This window comes from Heterodontus francisci, chromosome 1 (assembly GCF_036365525.1).
Source record: "Heterodontus francisci isolate sHetFra1 chromosome 1, sHetFra1.hap1, whole genome shotgun sequence".
NCBI classification, from domain to species: domain Eukaryota; kingdom Metazoa; phylum Chordata; class Chondrichthyes; order Heterodontiformes; family Heterodontidae; genus Heterodontus; species Heterodontus francisci.
In genome coordinates this window covers 128,960,531-128,981,988 of record NC_090371.1, presented here as the reverse complement: position 1 = coordinate 128,981,988, position 21,458 = coordinate 128,960,531, and the positions used below count along the sequence as shown (strand labels likewise).

At 42.5% G+C, this 21,458-nt stretch overlaps 1 protein-coding gene across 1 annotated transcript in view; it reads left to right on the top strand.

Annotated features, from left to right (window-relative positions):
- Positions 1 to 21,458, top strand: part of gabrb1 (gamma-aminobutyric acid type A receptor subunit beta1) — a 458,334-nt gene that overhangs the window by 340,525 nt on the left and 96,351 nt on the right. The window lies entirely within an intron of this gene.

Sequence of the window (21,458 nt, the reverse complement as noted above, 5' to 3'; positions counted from 1 at the left end):
AAATGGGCATCTATGAGGCACTGTGGGCCATCAGCAGCAGCAGAGTTGTATTCACGCACAATCTGTAATCTCATGGCCTGGCATTTCCCCCACACTACCATTACCAGCAAGCTGGGGGAATCAACCTTGGTTCAATGAAGAGTGCAGGACAGCATGCCAGGAGCAGCACCAGGCATACCTCAAAATGAGGTGTCAACCCAATGAAGTTAGAACACAGGACTACAAGCATGATCAACAACATGCAATAGACAAAGCTCAACAATCCCATAACCAACGGATCAGATCTAAGCTCTGCAGTCCTGCCAAATCCAGTCATGAATGGTGGTGGACAATTCAACAACTAACTGGATGAGGAGGCTCAACAAATATCACCATCCTCAATGATGGGGAACCCAGCACATCAGTGCAAAAGCATTTGCAACCATCTTCAGTCGAGTGGATGATCCATTTCGGCCACCTCCTGAGGTCCCCAGCATCACAGATTCCAGTCTTCAGCCAATTCAATTCACTCCACATGATGTCAAGAAACAACTGAAGGCACGGGATACAGCAAAGACTATAGGCCCTGATAACATCCCAGAAGTAGTACTGAAGACTTGTGCTCCAGAACTAGTCACGCCCTAGCCAAGCTGTTCCAGTACAGCTACAACACTGGCATCTACCCGGAAATGTGGAAAATTGCCCAGGTTTGTTCTGTCCACAAAAAGCAGGAGAAACGCAATCCAGCCAATTAACACCCCATCAGTCTACTCTCAATCATCAGCAAAATAATGGAAGGTGTCATTGACAGTGCTATCAAGTGGCACTCACTCAGCAATAACCTATTTCCAATGCACAGTTTGACTTCAGCCAGGGTCACTAATTTGATTCCTGTCAGTATCATTGACCATTTAATGTACTTATACCAACACATCACCTTCTGCTATTTTAATGACGTTAACCCCTTTTAAATAAACAGGTTAATGTCTCTGTTAAACTAGCAGAGAGAAGAATTTGCTACACATGCATTAAATGTTTGTACAATAAGAATTACTGATAGTAATTTCTACCCTAAAGGGTGGCACTGCTTTAACACTAATATCACTGTTGCAACTAATCTTATTTCATTTTCAGTAGTGCATTAAAAAAATACATTCACGGGGGAGGATCTTGTCCAATTTGCTTCTTGTTTTCCTGCTTTATGAATGTGCTAAACTTTTGTTGAGATAAGGTTCCGTGGGTAATGATATTTCTCAAGTACGTTGGAACATGTTACAGACACACACACACCCACACTGCAGAGGTTTGTAGTGTGTGATCAGAAACTCAAACCCTGCCTCTTTTGCCCCTCCTTAGCCCATAGATGCTGAGGCCAATATGCACACTGCCTCAGCTAAAGTCAGCTAACACAGCACAGACCTGCAGCCAACCTTGGGATTTGCTTTCTATTCCCGAGTACAGAAGGGATCTAACTGAGGTGTTTAAGATGATTAAAGGAGTTGATAGGGTAGATAGGGAATATTATTTCCCCTGGTGGGAGAGTCCAGGACAATGGTCATAATGTTAAAATTAGAGCCAGACCATTTAGGGGTGATATCAGGAAGCACCAGTAGTGAAAATCTGGAACTCTCCAAAAAGCCGTTGAGGCTGGGACAATTGAAAATTTCAAAACTGACGTTGATAGATTTTTGCTAAGCAAGGGTATTAAGAGTTGCGGAACCAAGTCGGGTAGATGGAGTTAAGATACAGATCAGCCATGATCTAAATGAACGTTGAAATCGGCTTAAGGGGCTGAATGGTTTACTCCTGTTCCTATGTTCTGATATCTGATCTGTGTTTCTCATTACCACACTGGACAATGCAGTTACATACTAAGTGATTGGCTGACATGATATTTTTCATTATAACACACACTGTAAGAAGCTGAAAAAAGAGACATGCTGTCAAAGCTTTTCATCTTGCAATCAACAGGACAGACGCAAGAATGCCAAATTTCAAAGGTAGCAACAATTTATACTGCATGAGAAAAGAGTGCTGATTGGTTGGCAAGTCGACTCTGATTGGTCGAGCCATTGCCATGGCGAATACACCAGGGGACTATTGTCCCCTACATTTTTGTTTACTTCGAAAACGGCACAACACCTGGACATGTTCCTTGGGCCCGAAGAGGACAGGTCCCCACGTATGAATATATGCAGCTTCTAGCAAGCGTAAGTGAGCCATATTGCGAACCAGATGTATACTCTTTGCGAAGGTGAAGGAATCCTTTACTGTGTATGTGAAAAACTCACTCAACCATTTGGCCTATATTCAACCATTTGAACTATACGCGACCTGCATATCAATGGCAATTCTGTGCCCATGTGCTCGTTTGACATTGCGATCCTATTCACTAATGTGCCGCTCAAGGAAGCCATAGACATTTACACCACATCACTATATCATGGCAATCTAGACAGACCACCATTTTTTGACTCTGTATTCATTCAACTGATGAATTTAGCAACTCGCAGAGTTGAGTTCAGCTTTAATGACACCATAGATAGATGGTGTTGCCATGGGATCCCCTCTAAGTCCAGCCTCTCACTAACATTTGTGTCTGTTTCCACGAGAAATGCGTTTTCTATGGAATGACCCCTAACCTCCTACCCCTTGCATATTTCCAATGCGTAGATGATATGTTTGCTATATTTGAATCTACAGCTGCATGTAAGAATTTCCTTATACACTTTAATGCGCTCCATTCCACGCTCAAATTCACCTTTGAAATGGAGCAGTCTAATGAGCTCCCTTTCCTCGATGTGCTAGTTGAGAAATCCACTAATGGGTTCTCTAATACTGTCTACCATAAGCCTACCTTCACTGGTCAATATACACGTCGGGATTCCTGCAGCTCCATACATAATAAGATTGGCCTTATCAAAAATCTCATAAATAGGGCCCAATCTATTTGTTCACCAAGCAAGCTTGATGCTCGAATAGGGTACATCAAAGCTATCCTGTGGAATAATGACTACCCTGATCAGATCCTTGCTCATTGTATCACACATACTCATGAATGGGCCTAAGGCCCCACTTTCAGTGCCCAGTCTACCTCAAATTACCCTGAAAAGGTAAGGTATCTTAAAAATTTTAGCAACAGGTGAAGCTAACCATTGTACACTGCTACTATACAGTAGCAACACAAGTGGTATTTTCCACAAACAGGATACTGCCATCAAGCCTATCACACAAATGAGCAATGTGGTATATGAATTCCCGTGGCAGTGCGATGCTAGGTATGTGGGCCGTATGTCCCAATGACTGGCGGATTGTATCAAACAGTACGTTCCTTCGGCTGTTCACAATAAGCAGAGTACTGACCATACTCAATCAGCCTGCACTTGCAAAACACTGAACACAATATCTATTGTTAGATGCGATTCCATGATTGGACAGCACTTGCTGAACAATCCCAAGTGTGCGAAGAATTACACTAACAACCAATTTAATGTTATCAATCAAGCTCGTAATATGGCTCAGTTACGCTTGCAAGAAGCTACGTATATTCATATGCAGAGACTTGTCCTTTACAGGCAAAAGGAACATGTCCAGGTGTTGTGCCTTTTTTGAAATAAACAAAAGCATGGGGGACAATAGTTCCCTGATGCATTCTCCATGACGACTCCTTGACCAATCAGAGTTGACTTGCAAACCAATACGCACCCTTTTCTCATGCAGTATAAATTGTTGCTCCCTTTGAAATTCTGGCATTCTTGCATCTGTCCTGATAAGTGCAAGATGAAAAGCTTCAACAGCATGCCTCTTTTTTTCAGCAGTACTCAAGTGATGTACGACCAAGCGACTAACAAGCCTTTCCCTATTATTCCTTCATAGCTGCTACCTGCTGCCTTACAGCTAGGTAAACTGTGTTCTAGACCCACTGACTTAACATAACCAGTGTCAGTGTTACTCTGCCACAGTGCATTCATTTGCACCTGGGGGAGCTGGCATTGTTAAATTTTCCATGGATTGCCAGAATGTGGCTTGCTATTTTGTGGTCATTACAGTTCAATCTATTTCAAGTGCAGCAAAAACATATTCCCTTATTCTCAATAGTAGCTCAAGTGACTTCCAGCTGGCACCCATGACTCTCAGCCCATGAGACAGCCACCAGTGCCACAAATCGATTTCCATAAAATAGAGACACCTAAATTATTTATTTTATGCTCTTTCGCCTAAAGTGCTTCAAGAGCATCAGGCAACTATAATTTTCAGCAAAATTAATCTAAAAAAAATTGTTTAGACAATATTGCATCTGTCAAAAATCAGCATTATATACATATTTATGCAAATGTGAATAAAGTTTTGCAATATAAGATCTTCATCACTCCATCATTGGCAGCCATACCTTCAGCTGGTTCACCTTATCTTTGGACTTCCCTCCTTAAGTCTTTCTGCCTCTCTACCTCTCTCTTTACTCTTTAAGTCACTCCTTAAACCTACCTCTTTGACCAAATATCTCTTTATGTGGGTGGTTGGGTGTCAAATTTTGTCTGATAATGCTCCGGTGAACTGTCTTGAGCTGTTTTTACTACGTTAAAGTTGCTATATAAATTTAATCTGTTGTTGCTGTTGCTGTATTCAGTTTAATCAGGGCTAGAAAACAGGGATAATTGGACAGGGTGGCAATGAAGACAGGTGGAAGGCTGGTGTTGGCATGGGAGAGGGGTGAGAAGAGTAAGTATAGGAGGCTAAGAGAAATCATTGAGGAGGGAGGGGTTAAGAGGGGGAAGATGGAGGAGGGAAGAGATGAGGGGAAGAAAAGGAAGGGGAGAAAGGGGGAAGAGGGAGGAGGAAAAGGAGGTGAAGAGGAAATAGAGGAGTGAGAGAAGGGCAGGGTTCGTGAGAGAGGAAGGGAGGGTGGGTATGGGAAGACATGAGTAACGAGGAAGGGAAACCAGAGAGGGAGAAGGGGGAATGGGAAAGGGAAGAAGAGTGGAAGGGAAGGGCAGGTATTGGATGACATGAGAGAGGTAGGGGAGAGGAGAGGGAAAAGGAGAAAAATGAGATGAGGGATGGATGGAGGAGAGAAGGAGGAAAAAATGGAAAGATGGGAATAGGAGCTGGGAAAGAAAGAAGGAGGAGGGTACAGATGAGGGAGTGAAAAGAGTGGGAGAGGAGGACAGGGAGGGTGAACTGAGGATGGGGGACAGACAGGAAGCTGACAGGAAGGGGTACACAGAGACCAGTGACAGGAGTTAGGGGAGGAGAGGAGGGAAAGGGTGAGTGGGAAAGGGACAGGTAATGGCTGCAGGAATGGGAACCTAGAGAAGAAGGGACAGTCAGAAGACACATTCATTGAAGAGCATCCACCAAAAGTAACTTCAGTAATGTAGGAATGTGATAGATAAGTAGGTTGGCTAGAAAAAAAGTTTTTAAAATTCCTGTACTTTTTCAGGGTGTCCACCTTGTTACAGCAAATGCATTAGTACAGTGTCACCCAGTGGCAAATAGCAGGAATTGCAGTGAGAGCTCCATTAAGCAGATTAATAGTAGTTGATTGATGGTCACGTAACATTAGGGAGCCAAGTTAAGTGAATGGATTACCTTATGTTACTCTCATAGTGCCAGCTACAGGCACAATACCATTTATTTTGTCCTCTGGTAAACTTTTTAAAAATTGCATAAGAGAAACTGGGGTCAGAGTGAAAGAGAGTGCATGTCTTTCCTCATTTGATGATACTTCAAATCAATTTTTTTTCAATCACATCTTGAGTTTTGAAACCTGCTTGTAATTTCCACCACCTAACAGTTGAAAATTTGTACACTTGTGAGACATTCTAATTTCTAACAAAGGGAGTGAAACATATGTAGAGAAAGGCAAACAAGCAGGTGTTTTTCTTCATTCTCAGTGAGCGTTTTATTTAAGTTGAATTTTGAAAGCAAAACCTCTGAGGGCAAGAGACGGGAGGAGAGAATAGGAGGCAACAGGAGAGGGAGAAAGAAGCTCTTGCATCTCAGCAGTAATAAGCAGGCTTCAAAACTCAAGATGTGATTTTTTTGTTAAATGATTGAAGTAACATCAAATGAGGAAAGACATCCTTTCTTTATTTTCAATTTTTTCCTTTAACAAATATTTCTGCAAGAATTCCTCGGAGGGTAGAGTGTCTATTAGGTTGCATTGTTATTTCCAGTGTAATTTACCACAGATTGGTCAAACCAGAACAAAAGATTGCAGAATTTCAAGAACAAGTTACATTCAGTGCAAATTGAGTTTCCACAATCTTTTGCTGAGAAGCTGACTAGTGTACACCAATGAAACGAGTAAATAGTTCCTACGCAGTTTTTATAAAGTCATTTTCTGCTATTTAAAATTGGGTTACTAACAAGTGGTAGATTAGACATTTATCAAAAAAGCTTATTTTTTGTGATAAACCCATTTTCAGCTTTATTAACAAAACTGCAACAGGTTACCACTCTAAATACATCAAGGAATATTTTTCGATGCAAGAGAAAAATTAGGTTCTAAAACGCTCCCTGATTGCAATAGTTCATGGACGATTTAACGTTTGTGATTATGTAAATGAGTTTGAGTGGAAACTCGAAGCATAAAATCAATTCAGAAAACGATTGTAATTTTGAGCTCACTTTGTGCCCAGATCGCCAATTATAGCTAAAACAGAAACTCTATGCCAGTATATCTAAGCAAAACAACTTGGTTTTAAATTCTGGATATTTATTCAAAATTTTCATCAAGATTTCAAGATGGTGCACTTCTTCCAGAAATTGCCAACTGTGTATATTAACAATCATTGCTTTGGAGTTCTCAGTAGAAGCAGACAAAAGAAAGGCCTCTGTTATAACCGTTTAAAATACATGATAAAATATAAATACAGAAAATGGTGTAAATATTGAGCAGGACAGGCAGGATTTGTAAAGAGAGAAACAGATTTAATGTGCTTTTTTTTGTTCTGTGGTTGGGACCCTGACATCAGGATTATTTCCAGATCCTGACCTCAAACAGCATTGGTGTGACACATGCAACTCGATATTTGAAGAAATGTCCAATTAGTGGCCTGGGAGTGCACTCACCGACCAGTTAAAGACTGCAGGTGGGCTTCCGAGGCTGGACAGCCAATAGGAAGCCCCCCAGCACTGAAAAATCAGCAGTCCCACTGTCACAGGTGGGGTCTGCCAATACAGATAAGAGAGAAAGGGTGCCTCAAGGTAGAGGCGCCCTCTCAAAGTTTCTAAAATGGATACAATAAAAACTGGCCACACTGCAAGAGCAGCATTGTGGAAGAGGATCCCCTCCACTGGGCGGCCTGTTGCCACAGCTGAGGCTATTTATTAGTCGCGGAGGGATGGGTGTATAATAAGCCATATGGAGTGCTGGCCCACATCGGTCTGATGCTGGGAGGCCAGCTCCATCCCCCAGCCATGTTCCAGCCACCGGGGGGGGGGGGGGGGGGTGCCACAAGCCGACTGAAAGATTACAGTCAATGACAGCAGAGGGACCATCTTAGGTCCTTTATTAGGGCTAATTGGCTACCTGCCGCTTGCAGGCGAAACCATTTCGGAACCGGCATGTTCCAAAATGACCCAGAGGCGGAACATGCCGCCAAACTGGCACGTCGGCTGGTGTCGGCAAATTGCAGGTCCACCTGCCTCCGGTCCCACTGCCTTCGGAGATCTAAAATTCTGCTCAATGCTTAAGCTTTCTACTGATGAACATTATATGATTTTATTTCAGATTACAGCATTGGCAGTATTTTGCTGTTTTTATATCTAAAGTATAAATATTCTTTGAAATTTTCAGTTTCATTTGTCAAACATGAAAATGCTATAAACAACTATTCAAATAAATCAACTTTAATTGTTTTCTTTCAAGAAAATCACCTCAGAAAATGTTGATGAATTAAACCTTTACCTTGTGTTTTGTGTAAAACATCAAAAAATAACATTTCAGTAATTTGCATTGTGCTAAAAATGCTCCCAGTGGCGCTGCTGGGACGAAGAGTTGCTTTTACGTTGGTGGCCAGCTCCTGACCGCCCGAAGTAAAATCCAGCCCATTAGATCTGTTTAATAATTTTTCTGTAAAATTGTAATTTTTGTGTCTTTATTACATTACTAACCTATTTCCAGTCATAATTGCTCAGCGTAATGAGATAAAGAAAGATGGTAGCAGCCGGAATTTTCAAAAATATGATTTGGAATACTTTGATTAGTTCATCTTGTCCCTTTGTTTATTGATAACTGTTGCTGACTTTTTTGACTTTTTGAACAATGATTTTGATTCCTGCTTGACTGTTGCTGATTGGTATTCAGGCTATTATTCAATTTTGTTCATGTTTCATGATATGAAATTTTCCATAAATTAAGTGAAAGTGTAACACAGAAGTTTGCATCTAGAAAATGTGTGATGGACCAAACACTCATCTAGCACTCTCTAATTTTCTCTTTTTCCCAATGGAGAAAAACTTGGCTTCTGCAATAGATTCAGCTCTATCGTGAGAGCTACCATGTCATCCTGTAACTTACCACATCCTATATCCTATCACACCACAACTCCAATGTACAGCATCACTTTGGGTGCTGTCATCAATTTTTACTGATTCTGTTGCCATTTTAAGCATTGTCATGAACTTCCTCGTTAAGGATGTCACTCTTTGTTTAAGTGAAAGGATGTGACTACAAAGACAGAATGGTGCGAAGACATAAAAGCCCACAAGAAAAAACATTCATACCTAACCTACCTACTCAACTTAATGTCCTATCTGGCACTGAAGTCTTAAATGAAAATGATCAGATCAGAATGTTACTTCTGGAATGTCGCTTTCAATGATGTCTCTATTCTTCACTGCTGAAGGTTGAGTAATGACAAATGTCAATTCATGAGAAGAGTGACACATACATGCACTTTTCTGTTAAAGAGTTATTGTGTGACCACTTCCATCGGGTTGGAGGCAGGCAGGGTGCAACAGTTGTCTGCCTGCCTGATGGAAGCAATTTGGAGCCCAACCAATTTTCTTTACTGTGCCTCATTACTCAAGTGCTTCATTTGCATTAGATAGGGGAAATTAGATATAAGTACATGAGGGAGAACATAATAGAAGGATATGTTGATAAGATGAGATGAAGTAAGGTGGGAAAAGGCTATGTGGAGCATAAACAGCAGCACAGACCTGTTGAGCCGAATGGCCTATTTCTGTGTTGTAAATAATACATAATACTATGAAATACCATGTAATTATAGAGTGGTTTCCTAATATTTATCATTTAATATTTACAGAGAGCGAATAAATCTTAGGTACAAGCTCTCATTGCCTGTAGGCTGGTTGCCTACATTAGGCCTCATGGGCCACTTCAGCACACCTGTGCTCAATAATACAGAAGACTCACCCCATTATCAGCCCCAAAAATACCCACATCTCAGCTTGACTATCAAAGGAAGATGCTAATCTGCATTAAAAAGTGTGTATTTTATATCCCCCAAATCACTTCACCGGAAAGAATTGCATTGTGCAGACACTGTTGTTATGTATGTAATGTCTAAGCCCCACAAACAGCAATATGATTTGATGGCTTTAATGGGGGAAGAAACACCAGAAAAGCTCTGTGATCTTCTTCAAATAGAGCTGCAGATCTTTAACATCCACCTGAAAAGCATTGAGAACCTTGGTTACAGATCATCCTTTGGACTGCAACCCCTACAATGCAGCATTCCTTTAGTGCTGCAAGGCACTGCCAACTAGATAATGTGGCAAAATCCTGAAGTGGGATCTAAACCTACAACTACCTAACTCAGAAGCAAGAATGCTACCAACTGAGCCAAGCTGACACTTTGTCAAGTATTCATTGAAAGAGTGCAAGAGACAATTGGAGGACCAGTAACCCTGTGACATCATCACATGCATTTGAATGATTGATAACAAAGAACAGTAGCAGAGCTCTGTTACCAGGAGAACTCCCCTCTCTATGATGAGAAATAGTACATGATGTAAAGTAGCCTAAAGAAGGGGAAGGAAAATAACTTGAAAATATTATGTTGTCTGATTAGATCAAAACTGATCTAAAAATGGGTCATTCTATTCTGGCAGGTGCCAGAAATGCTGTTATCCTTGATTGAGATCCTGGTTCACTGGCTTGAAACAACTGTCCACTTACTATCCATAAGTTTTTACATATTAAATGTAAAAATTAGCTATTCCTTTTCTGTATCTTTTTAATTCCTTGGAAATTAACCCCTTTGCCCCTCACCATTTTCTAAAGCTGTTAGACAACCAATTCAGGTTCTGATGAAAGGTCACAGGCCTAAAATGTTAACACTGATGCTGCCAGACCTGCTGAGTATTTCCAGCATTTTCTGTTTTTATTTCAGATTTCCAAAATCTGCAGTAATTTGTTTTTGAACCTATGCAGGTACTTTGCCCTGAATAAGTATACCCTGAGGTAACTATTCCAGCGGCTGCCCAGGCATAAAGCTTTCATTGCAAATTGGCCGCCTATTATAGAACCACCCAACTTGCATTTCCACCAATTGGGCAGCCTGTTCACAATGCTCATTTACCTGGGTAGTAAGATGAAAACCTACCTCAAACAAATTCTGATCTGACATCTGTAGGAAACTAGTAAGTTCTAAAACTGGGTGATTTATAGAGATTTTTCTACTTTCCTCAAAGCTATACAACCTTTTTCCAACATTGTTGGCCCAATTTCATGAATGTGGAATAAGCCAGCCAGTGCTCTTTCTATGCGTGTGCAGGTATAAATGATAAATGCACCACTGCAACAAAACATTGATGCAAACATAGAGATATGGATGGCACAGTGGTGCAGTGGTTAGCACCGCAGCCTCACAGCTCCAGCGACCCGGGTTCAATTTTGGGTACTGCCTGTGTGGAGTTTGCAAGTTCTCCCTGTGTCTGCGTGGGTTTCCTCTGGGTGCTCCGGTTTCCTCCCACATGCCAAAGACTTGCAGGTTGATAGGTAAATTGGCCATTATAAATTGCCCCTAGTATAGGTAGGTGGTAGGGAAAGGTTGGGATGTGGTAGGAATATGGAATTAGTGTAGGATTGTGGGTGGTTGATGGTCGGCACAGACTCGGTGGGCCAAAGGGCCTGTTTCAGTGCTGTATCTCTAAATAAATAAAATATAATAATAGAACATTATGGTCTAATGGTCTGTCTTCATTTTTTGTAGTTTTCATTTAGGAAGAGAAAGGTGCAAGAAAATTATACACCAAAATTTTTATATGGCTTGTCTTTAGTTATGAAGCAATTCATTTAGAATGATCTGTAGAATGAGGCCTATTAGAATTTTCTAAATTGGCGGAAAAATAATGGTGTATTTTATTCTGAAAGGGAGCTGAAAATATTGTTTGCGGTGCATATGTTCATAAATATAGGCTAGTTATCTGTGCAGCATCATTATCCTAATCTTGAAGGGTAAAAGCTGGTACCAACACCATAACAAATTGTAATTATTTTTAAACTACAGTATTTGACCTGTTAAGTGCTTGAGTAAAATGTTACTTTTTTTTTGTAGAATTCATATCTTAAATGTGCATTGCCTTCACAGTTTGCATTCCATCACGGTACATATTTATGAATAATGAGTTGTGAATTAGGGAAGAAATGTTATATTATGATATGATCAGTATGGTGTTGATTTGAACAAAAAGCATTGGAACAAAATGGTGAACCTATGATATTGTAGTATATAATTTATCAATACAAAGAAGGAGTGATGAAGAATGTACATTAAATTTACACAGATAGATTTTTACATCCTTACAGATTGTAAATGCTATGGTTTATTCATATAATTACTAAAGTTGAAGTGGAATGAAATCCATCTATTGGAAGATTGTGAACCAACAGGTGTCAGCTTCCTCCTGAATTATAACATTTTAAGATCTGTGGCAGCACCAGACTATTGCCATTGATGGAAGCTTAGGCAAAATGATCAGATTTTGCTTGATCTTTCCTCAATGCTAAGAGTGAGGTGCTGTTACAGATAATAGATTTCCACAATGATGACACTTTGATTGTTTTTTTATTTATTATTTTTGTAATTTTTTGTGACTACTGAGTTGCTTGTGCAATATATATGAGGTAACAGTGGCTATTTAACCCCTATTTCTTTATGGGTATTTACATTGTGAGAGAGGGGTTGCTTCTCTGTAAAATGAGAATTGTGCTACACAAACAATGGGCCCTTGTTTTTTGCAGGAAGATGGAGAATCAGCTATTTTCAGCCATTATCATAGCATCTCCAGGGATTCTATGAATCTCCCATTGAAGGTACAGTAGCAAATTGGGAGAACCCCATGGACATTCAGGGCAATTAATATGCATAGTGGTAATATTGTAATGCCAGTCAGTTATTCAGATGCCACGAAAGAGTCTGGAATTACCTCTGTTGAAAGTAGAATTAAGCAGAGTGTGGGACCACACTTGTAACTGGGAAGGTTTTCTTTTGAATGAAGGCTCATTTTTATGCTGAGAGGTAATTGATAAAATAACTGCAGACTGGAACATTTTTCTACTTTTCTAATCCATAGAATCATAGAATGGTTACAGTACAAAAGAAGGCCAATCAGCCCGTCGTGTCTGTGACAGCTCTCTGCAAGAGCAACTCACCTAGTCCCACACCCCTGCCTTTTCTCTGTAGCCCTGCAACATCTTTTGCTTCAGATAATTATCCAGTTCGCTTTTGAAGGCCCGATTGAATCTGCCTCCACCACACTCTCAGCCAGTGCATTCCAGATCCTAACCACTCACTGCATAAAAAAGTTTTTCCTCATGTCGCTGTTGCTTCTTTTGCCAATCACCTTAAATCAGTGTCCTCTGATTCTGGATCCTTCGGCCAATGGAAACACTTTCTCGCCATCTACTCTGTCCAGACCCCTCATGATTTTGAACATCATGATCAAATCTCCTCCATCTTCTCTTCTCCAAGACTACAGTCCCAGTTTCTCTAACCTATCCATGTAACTGAAGTTCTTCATCCCTGGAAATATTCACATGAATCTTTTCTGCACCCTCTCTAATGCCTTAATATCCTTCTGAATGTGCAGTCCCCAGAACTGGACACAATACTCCAGCTGAGGCCAAACTAGCGTTTTACATCATAACTTCCTTGTTTCGTACTCTATGCCCCTATTTATAAAGCCCAGGATCCAGTATGCTTTATTAACCACTTTCTCAACCTGCCCTGCCCCCTTCAATGACTTGTGCATGTATAGCCCAGATCCCCCTGCCCTTGCATCCCCTTCAGAATTGTATCCTTTAATTTATACTATCTTTCCTCGTTCTTCCTATCAAAATGAATCACAACATTTTTTTGCAGTAACTTTCATCTGCCACTTGTCCACCCATTCCACCAGCCTGTTAATGTCCTCTTGAAGTTTATCACTATCCTCCTCACAATTCACATACTTCCAAGTTTTGTGTCATCCATAAATTTTGAAATTGTGCCCTGTACACCTAAGTCTAGGTCATTAATATATATCAAGAAAAACAGGGGTCCCAACACTGTTCCCTGGGGAATCCCACTAAAGCCCGAAAAACAACCGTTCCCACTACTATCTGTTTCCTGTCACTCAGCCAGTTTTGTATCCATGTCCCTTTTATTTCATGAGCTTTAACTTTGCTGACAACCCTGTAATGTGGCACTTTATCAATTGCCTTTTGGAAGCCCATGGACACCACATCAATTACATTACCCTTATCAACCCTCTCTGTTACCTCATCAAAAAACTCAATCGAGTGAGTTAAACATGATTTTCCCCTAACAAATCTGTGCTGGTTTTCCTTAACTAATCCACATTTATCCAAGTGACTATTAATCTTGTCACAAATTATCATTTCTAAAAGCTTTCCCACCAGTGAGATTAAACTGATTGGCCTGTAGATGCTGGGCTTGTCCTTACACCCTTTTTTGAACAAGGGTGTAACATTTGCAATTCTCTTTTTGACACAAAACTAGGAGGGAATGTAAGTTGTGAGGAGGATGCAAAGAGGCTTCAAAGGGATTTGAACAGGCTAAGTGAATGGGCAAGAACATGGCAGATGTAATATAATGTGAATAAGTGTGAAGTGACCCACTGTAGTAGACAAAGCAGAAAGACAGAGTATTTGTTAAATGGTGAGAGGTTGGGAAGTGTTGATGTCCAAAGGGACCTGGGTATCCTTGTTCATGACTCACTAAAAGCTAGTATTCAGGTGCAGCAAGCAATTAGGAAGGCAAATGGTATGTTGGCCTTCATTGCAAGGGGTTTTGAGTACAGGAGTAAAGATGTCTTGCTGCAATTGTATAAACCCTTGGTAAGACGGCACCTGGAGTATTGTGTATAGTTTTGGTCACCAGACTAATTCTTGGGATGGCGGGATTGTCTTATGAGGAGAGATTGCAAAAACTGGGCATGTGTTCTCTAGAGTTTCAAAGAATGAGAGGTGATCTCATTGAAACTAACAAAATTCTTACAGGGTGTGCAGGGTAGATGTGGATAGGATGTTTTCCTGGCTGGTGAGTCTAGAACCAGGGAACACAGTCTCAGAATAACGGGCAGGCCATTTAAGACTGAAATGAGTGGAATTTCTTTACTCATGGGGTGGTGAATCTGTGAAATTCTCTAGCCCAGAGGGCTGTGGAAGTTCAATCATTGAGCAGGTTCATGACAGAAATTGATAGATTTCTGGATACTAATGATATCAAGGGATATGGGGATAGTGAGGAAAAATGGTGTAGAGATAGATGATCAGCTATGATCTGTTTGAATGGCAGAGCAGGCTCAATGGGTTGAATGGCCTACTCCTGTTTCTATTTCCTATGTTCCTATGTTCCAATTCTCTGGCACCACACATGTATCTAAGGAGGATCAGAAGATTATGGCCAGTGCCTCCCCAACTTCCACCCTTACTTCCCTCAGCAACGTCAGATGCATCTCATCTGGTCCTGATGATTTATCAACTTTAAGTACAGCCATCCTATCTAATACCTCCTCTTTATCAATCTTTAGCCCATCTAGTGTCTCAACTACCTCCTCTTTAACTATGACTTAAGCAGCATTTTTTTCCTTGGTAAAGACAGATGCAAAGTACTCATTTAGTACCTCAGCCATACCCTCTACCTCCCCTTTGAGGTCCCTAATCGGCCTCACTCTTCCTTTTATACCCTTTTACTATTTATGTGCCAATAGAAAACTTTTGGATACAATTTTATGTTAGCCGTGAGTCTCTTCTCATACTCTCTCTTTTCTTCTCTTATTTGTTTTTTCACTTCCCCTCTGAACCTTCTATATCCAGCCTGATTCTCAATTGTATTATCCACCTGACATTTGTCATATGCACCCTTTTTCTGCTTCATTCTACTCTCTGTCTCTTTTGTCATCCAAGGAGCTCTGCATCTGGTTGCTGTAGCTTTCCCTTCATGAGAATGTACCTTGACTGTATCCGAGCTATCTCACAGAATCACAGAATTATTACAGCACAGAAGGAGACGATTCGGCCCATCATATCTGCACTGGCTCTCTGAATGAGCAATTCACCTAATGCCATTTCCCTGCCTACTCCCCTAGCCCTGCACGTTCTTCCTTTTTAGATAACTATCTAATGCCCTTTTGAATACCTCAATTGAACCTGCCTGCACAACACTCTCTGGCAGTACATTCAGATCCTAACCACTCGCTGCATGAAAAATCTTTTACTCATGTCGCCATTGTTTCTTTTGCCAATTACCATAAATCTGTAACCTTGGTCCTTTCATGAGTGGAGACAGTTTTTCCCTATCTACTCTGTCCAGACCCCTCATGATTTTGAATACCTCTATCAAATCTCCTCTCAGCCTTCTCTTCTCCAATAAAAACAGTCGCAACTTCTCCAACCTATCATAGTGCATGAAGTTCCTCATCCCTGGAACCATTCTCATGAATCTTTTCTGCACTCTGTCCAATGCCTTCACATCTTTCCTAAAGTACGGCACCCAGAACTGGATGCAATACTCTAGCTGAGGCTGAACTAGTGTCTTATACTTTCTGATAAAAGTCACCTTCTCCTTTCTGATGACAGGTCCCAGGCCTGAAACATTAACTCTGCTTCTCTCTCCATAGATGCTGCCTGACCTGCTGTGTATTTACACCACTTTCTGTTTTTATTTCAGATTTCTAGCATCTGCAATATTTTGCTTTTATTTTAGTGTCTTATATAAGTTCAACATAACCGCCTTGCTCTTGTACTCTATGCCCCTATTAATAAAGCCCAGGATACTGTATGCTTTATTAACCGCTCTCTCAACCTCTCCTGCCACCTTCAATGACTTATGCCCATATACACCTAGGTTCCAACACTGACCAGTGGAGAACTCCACTATAAACCTTCCTCCTGCCCAATAAACATCCACAAACCACCACTTTCTGTTTGCTGTCACTCAGCCAGTTTTGTATCCATGTTACTACTATCCCTTTTATTCTATAAGTGGTAACTTTGCTCACAAGTGTGTTGTGTGGCACTGTAGCAAATGCCTTTTGGAAGTCCATGTACACCACAACAACAGCATTGCCTTCATCAACCCTCTCTGTTACCTTTTCGAAAAACTCCAGCAAATTATTAAAACACGATTTTCCGTTAACAAATCCATGCTGGCTTTCCTTAATTAACCCACATTTGTCCAAGTGACTATTGATTTTGTCCCGTATTATTGTTTCTATAAGTTTTCCCACCACTGAAGTTAAACTGACTGGCCTGTAGTTGCTGGGCTTATCGTTGCACCCTTTTTTGAAAAAGGGTGTAACATTTGCAATTCTCCATTTCTCTGGCACCACCCCTGAGTCTAAGGAAGACTGGGAAATTATGGCCAGTGCCTCCACAATTTCTAGTCTTACTTCCTTCAGTATCCTTGGTTGCATCTCATCCTGTCCTGGCACCTTATCAACTTTATGTATCGACAACCTATCCAATACCTTCTCCTTATCAATTTTAATTCCGTCTAGTGTATTAATTACCTCCTCTTTCACTGTGACCTTGGTAGCATCTTCTTCCTTGGTAAAGACAGATGCAAAGTATTCATTTAATAACTCTGCTATGCCTCCTCCCTCCCTGCATAAATTCTCTTTTTGTCCCTAATTGGCCCCACTTTTCCTTTTACCACCCTTTTACTATTTATATGCTTATATAAGACATTGGGATTCCTTTTTATGTTAGCTGCCAGTCTCTTTTCATACTCTCTCTTTACTTTTCTTATTTGCTTTTTCACTTCCCCTCTGAACCTTCTATATCCAACCTCGTTCTCTGCTGCATTATCCACCGAACATCTGTCATAAGCACATTTTTTCTTCTTTATCTTAATCTCTATCTCTCTCATCATTCAGGGAGCCCGGGATTGTTTGCGCCACCCTTTCCCTTCGAGGGAACATACCATTGTTCAGGTACTGTTTTTCCTGCCAACCTTTGATTCCAATTTATCTGGTTCAGATCCATTCTTACTCCATTGGAGTTTGCTTTCCCCCAGTTAATTATTCTTTTTCTGGATTGTTCTTTGTCTTTTTCCATAGCCAACCTAAACCTTATGATACAATGATCACTGTCCCCTAAATGTTCTCCAACTGACACTTGATCCACTTGGCCCACCTCATTCCCAACAACCAGGTCCAGCAGTGCCTCCTTCCTCGTTGGACTGAAAACATAGCGCTGAAAAAAATTTTCCCAAACACACGCTAGGAACTCTTTCCTCTCTCTGCCCTTTACACTACTACTATCCCAATCTATATTCAGATAATTAAAGTCCCCCATTATAACTACTCTATAATTCTTGTATTCCTCTCCTCTCTAAAAGCAGCCCCATTATTCGGTATCAGCATCAAGCGCCCAGCTGAGGTATAACATGGCAAGATGCAGAGTAAAGCTCCCTCCATTCTGCATGAACAGTGTACCTTTAACCCAACCTTAGAACAGTAATACCTATGGCAATGGTATGAATTTCCCGCTCGCACAATAGGCATTGTTATAGACTGTCCCAGGCTGGTATTATAACTGTGCCTCACTCACATCAGCAGGATAATATTTCCTGCACACAGTAGTGCTCTGCCTACCTCCTGAGTACCAGTCTAATTGACAATATACACATACAGCAGAAGTCATAGAATCATAGGGATGGATTTTAAGAAGCCCTCAACCTCAAGATCTATGGTGGTGGTGGGGTGGGGTGGGGGGTGTGATTTGGTGGTGGGAGTCCTGATTTTGGTTCCGGGTGATGCCTGCCATGGACCTCGATGCCGAAAGGGCCCGGCCCAATCCTCCCGGCGGCGGCGAGGCTCCACGGCGCACCCCCCCCCCCCCCCCCCACACTGCTGGGCGACGATTAACTTATTCAAATTAATTAAAAGTAATAATTTAATGTACTTACCTGAGATCTTGAGGGCCGGCACATCCGCGCCTTCAGATCCCTGTGCAGGGAAACGAGGCATGACACTAGTGTGAGGGGGGAGGAGGTAAGTTTATCAGTGTGGGCCGGGCGGGGGGGGCGGGAATAGGGTCAAATACACATAATGGGTGGAGGGGATGGTGGGAAGCGATAAACCTTAAACTTTGTGCAGTTTTGGGGGGGAAGGTCAGATGTAAAAGTGTTTTGGCGGGAAAGGGCAAATAGTTATAAAAACAAGAAATGCTGGAATCACTCAGCAGGTCTGGCAGCATCTGTGGAAAGAGAAGCAGAGTTAACGTTTCGGGTCAGTGACCCTTCTTCGGAACTGACAAATATTAGAAAAGTCACAGGTTATAAGCAAGTGAGGTGGGGGTGGGGCAAGAGATAACAAAGGAGAAGGTGCAGATTGGACAAGGTCACATAGCTGACCAAAAGGTCACGGAGCAAAGGCAAACAATATGTTAATGCTGTGTTGAAAGACAAAGCATTAGTACAGATTAGGTGTTAATACACTGAATATTGAACAGCAGCAAGTGCAAACCTGTAAAAAAACAGTGGGTAAGCAAACTGAACAAACTAAGATGAAATGGAATAAATGCAAAAAAAAGATGGTAAAAAATGTAAAAAAGAATGTAAAAAAAAGGAAGAAAAAATAACTAAAAATGAAAGTAAAATGGGGGGCTGTCATGCTCTGAAATTATTGAACTCAATGTTCAGTCCGGCAGGCTGTAGTGTGCCTAATCGGTAGATGAGATGCTGTTCCTCGAGCTTGCGTTGATGTTCACTGGAACACTGTAACAATCCCAGGACAGAGATGTGAGCATGAGAGCAGGGGGGAGTGTTGAAATGGCAAGCAACCGGAAGCTCAGGGTCCTGCTTGCAGACTGAGCAGAGATGTTCCGCAAAGCGGTCACCCGGTCTGCGCTTGGTCTCCCCAATGTAGAGGAGACCACACTGTGAGCAGCGAATACAGTATACTACATTGAAAGAAGTACAAGTAAATCGCTGCTTCACCTGAAAGGAGTGTTTGGGGCCTGGGATAGTGAGGAGAGAGGAGGTAGATGGGCAGGTATTACACCTCCTGCGATTGCAGGGGAAGGTGCCATGGGACGGGGACGAGGTGGTGGGGGTAATGGAGGAGTGGACCAGGGTGTCGCGGAGGGAACGATCCCTTCGGAATGCTGACAGGGGAAGGGAGGGGAAGATGCGACTGGTAGTGGCATCACACTGGAGGTGCCGGAAATGGCGGAGGATGATCCTTTGGATATGGAGGCTGATGGGGTGAAAAATGAGGACAAGGGGAACCCTGTCACGGTTCTGGGAGGGAGGGGACGGGGTGAGGGTAGAGGTGCGGGGAATGGGCCGGACACGGTTGAGGGCCCTGTCAACCACAGTGGGGGGGAATCCTCGGTTGAGGAAAAAGGTCATATCAGAAGCACCGTCATGGAAGGTAGCATCATCAGAGCAGATGAGTCGGAGACGGAGAAACTGGGAGAATGGAATGGAGTCCTTACAGGAGGTAGGGTGTGAAGAAGTGTAGTCGAGGTAGCTGTGAGGGCAAATAGTTGTCGCAATTGTTATTGGGAGATGGGAAAGGGGCAAAAGAAATGTACTTATTTAATTTTGGGGTCTATTTCTTTAAATATTTAAATAAGCCGGCCGGGCGGGCTGTCCTTTAAAAATGGCATCAGTGCCTGCGCACAGGCAGCTGACACCATTGCCGGGTTCGGTGGCGGGCTCGTAGAATCCGGCCCATAGAGTCATAGGCTGGATTTTTGATCCACGCAGGAGTCGGGACTCGAGACTCGAGACAAACTGAGGTGCAAAATAGGTGCAGTGTACCGGCTCTCTGACACGGTCCCGTTTCCCATTGATTTTTGAACTGGCATTGGGAACCCCCTCCGAGAGCACCAGCTCAGTACTTGAGCAAGCAAATGAGGCAATTAACAGCCACTTAAAGGGCTGAAAGCAATTTTTGTTCTCAGTCATGGGGATCACAAGGGTTGTGACCATGTCCCCGAATAAGACGTGGCAGCCCCGCGGGCAGTCACTCACAGAACCGGGTCCATTTAGCATCAGTGAATTCAACGGCAATGGCTCAGAGAACTGCTGAAACAGAGGCACACAGTGACCAATAAATGTGCAAAGGTTGTACAGAGGTAACTCTATAGGCACTGGAGCACTTGGAGAGGAGGGAGGTGCGAGTGACCCTACAGGGACTCAGCAGGGGGTCAAGGCAGCTGTGACCTCACTTCTGGAGGCAAGGGAGGACAAACATGGAGGTGGGGCTGAGCTCCTCGGATTTGGAGAAGAGCAGCAATGAGGAGCAGCCACTCACCCGGCAGTGCAGGCCAGTGCTGCTGAGGCATGCAGGGGTGCTGGACGAGGGGCCGGTAGGGAACGAAGGCAATATCCTCCACATAGGGTGTACCGACTATGAATCAGCTTCCTGGATCTAACAGAGTGTCAGTGTCACTGAAGCATACGCCTAGCAAGGTAGATAGTATCAGAGTTGTGTACCCTAGTGGAGGGACACCTCAATCTTCGCCGGGTGCATCAGCTTGCCCTGCCAGTGGCCATTAAAGTGACAGTGATGCTGAACTTCTTTGCGTCTGGATCCTTCCAAGGGGTGACAGCTGACCTCACTGGCATCGCGCAGTCGGCTGCCAATCACAGCATACCGGAGGTAACAGATGCCCTGTTTGAGGGGGCATCGGATTGCATTGGGTTCACCACTGATGGGACCACACAGGGACAGAGGGCAGAAGTATTTGCCTCCATTGCTGGAGTCGCTCAGTTGCAGAGGTCTGTCGATTGCACTTATGTGGCCATCAAGGTTCTGGTAGAGCAGCCAGGGACATTCATGAACAGGAACGCATTCCACTCTCTCAACATTCAACTGGCATGCAACCACCAAAAGTGTTTCCTCCAGGTCTGTGCATGGTATCCTAGCAGCTGCCATTACTCTTCATCCTTCGGCAGGTACCGTGGTTGTTCATGCCACCAGAGAGACTATGTGGATGGCTGCTAGGGGACAAGGGTTGAAGGGCTCCCCTCTCGCCATTGCCAATT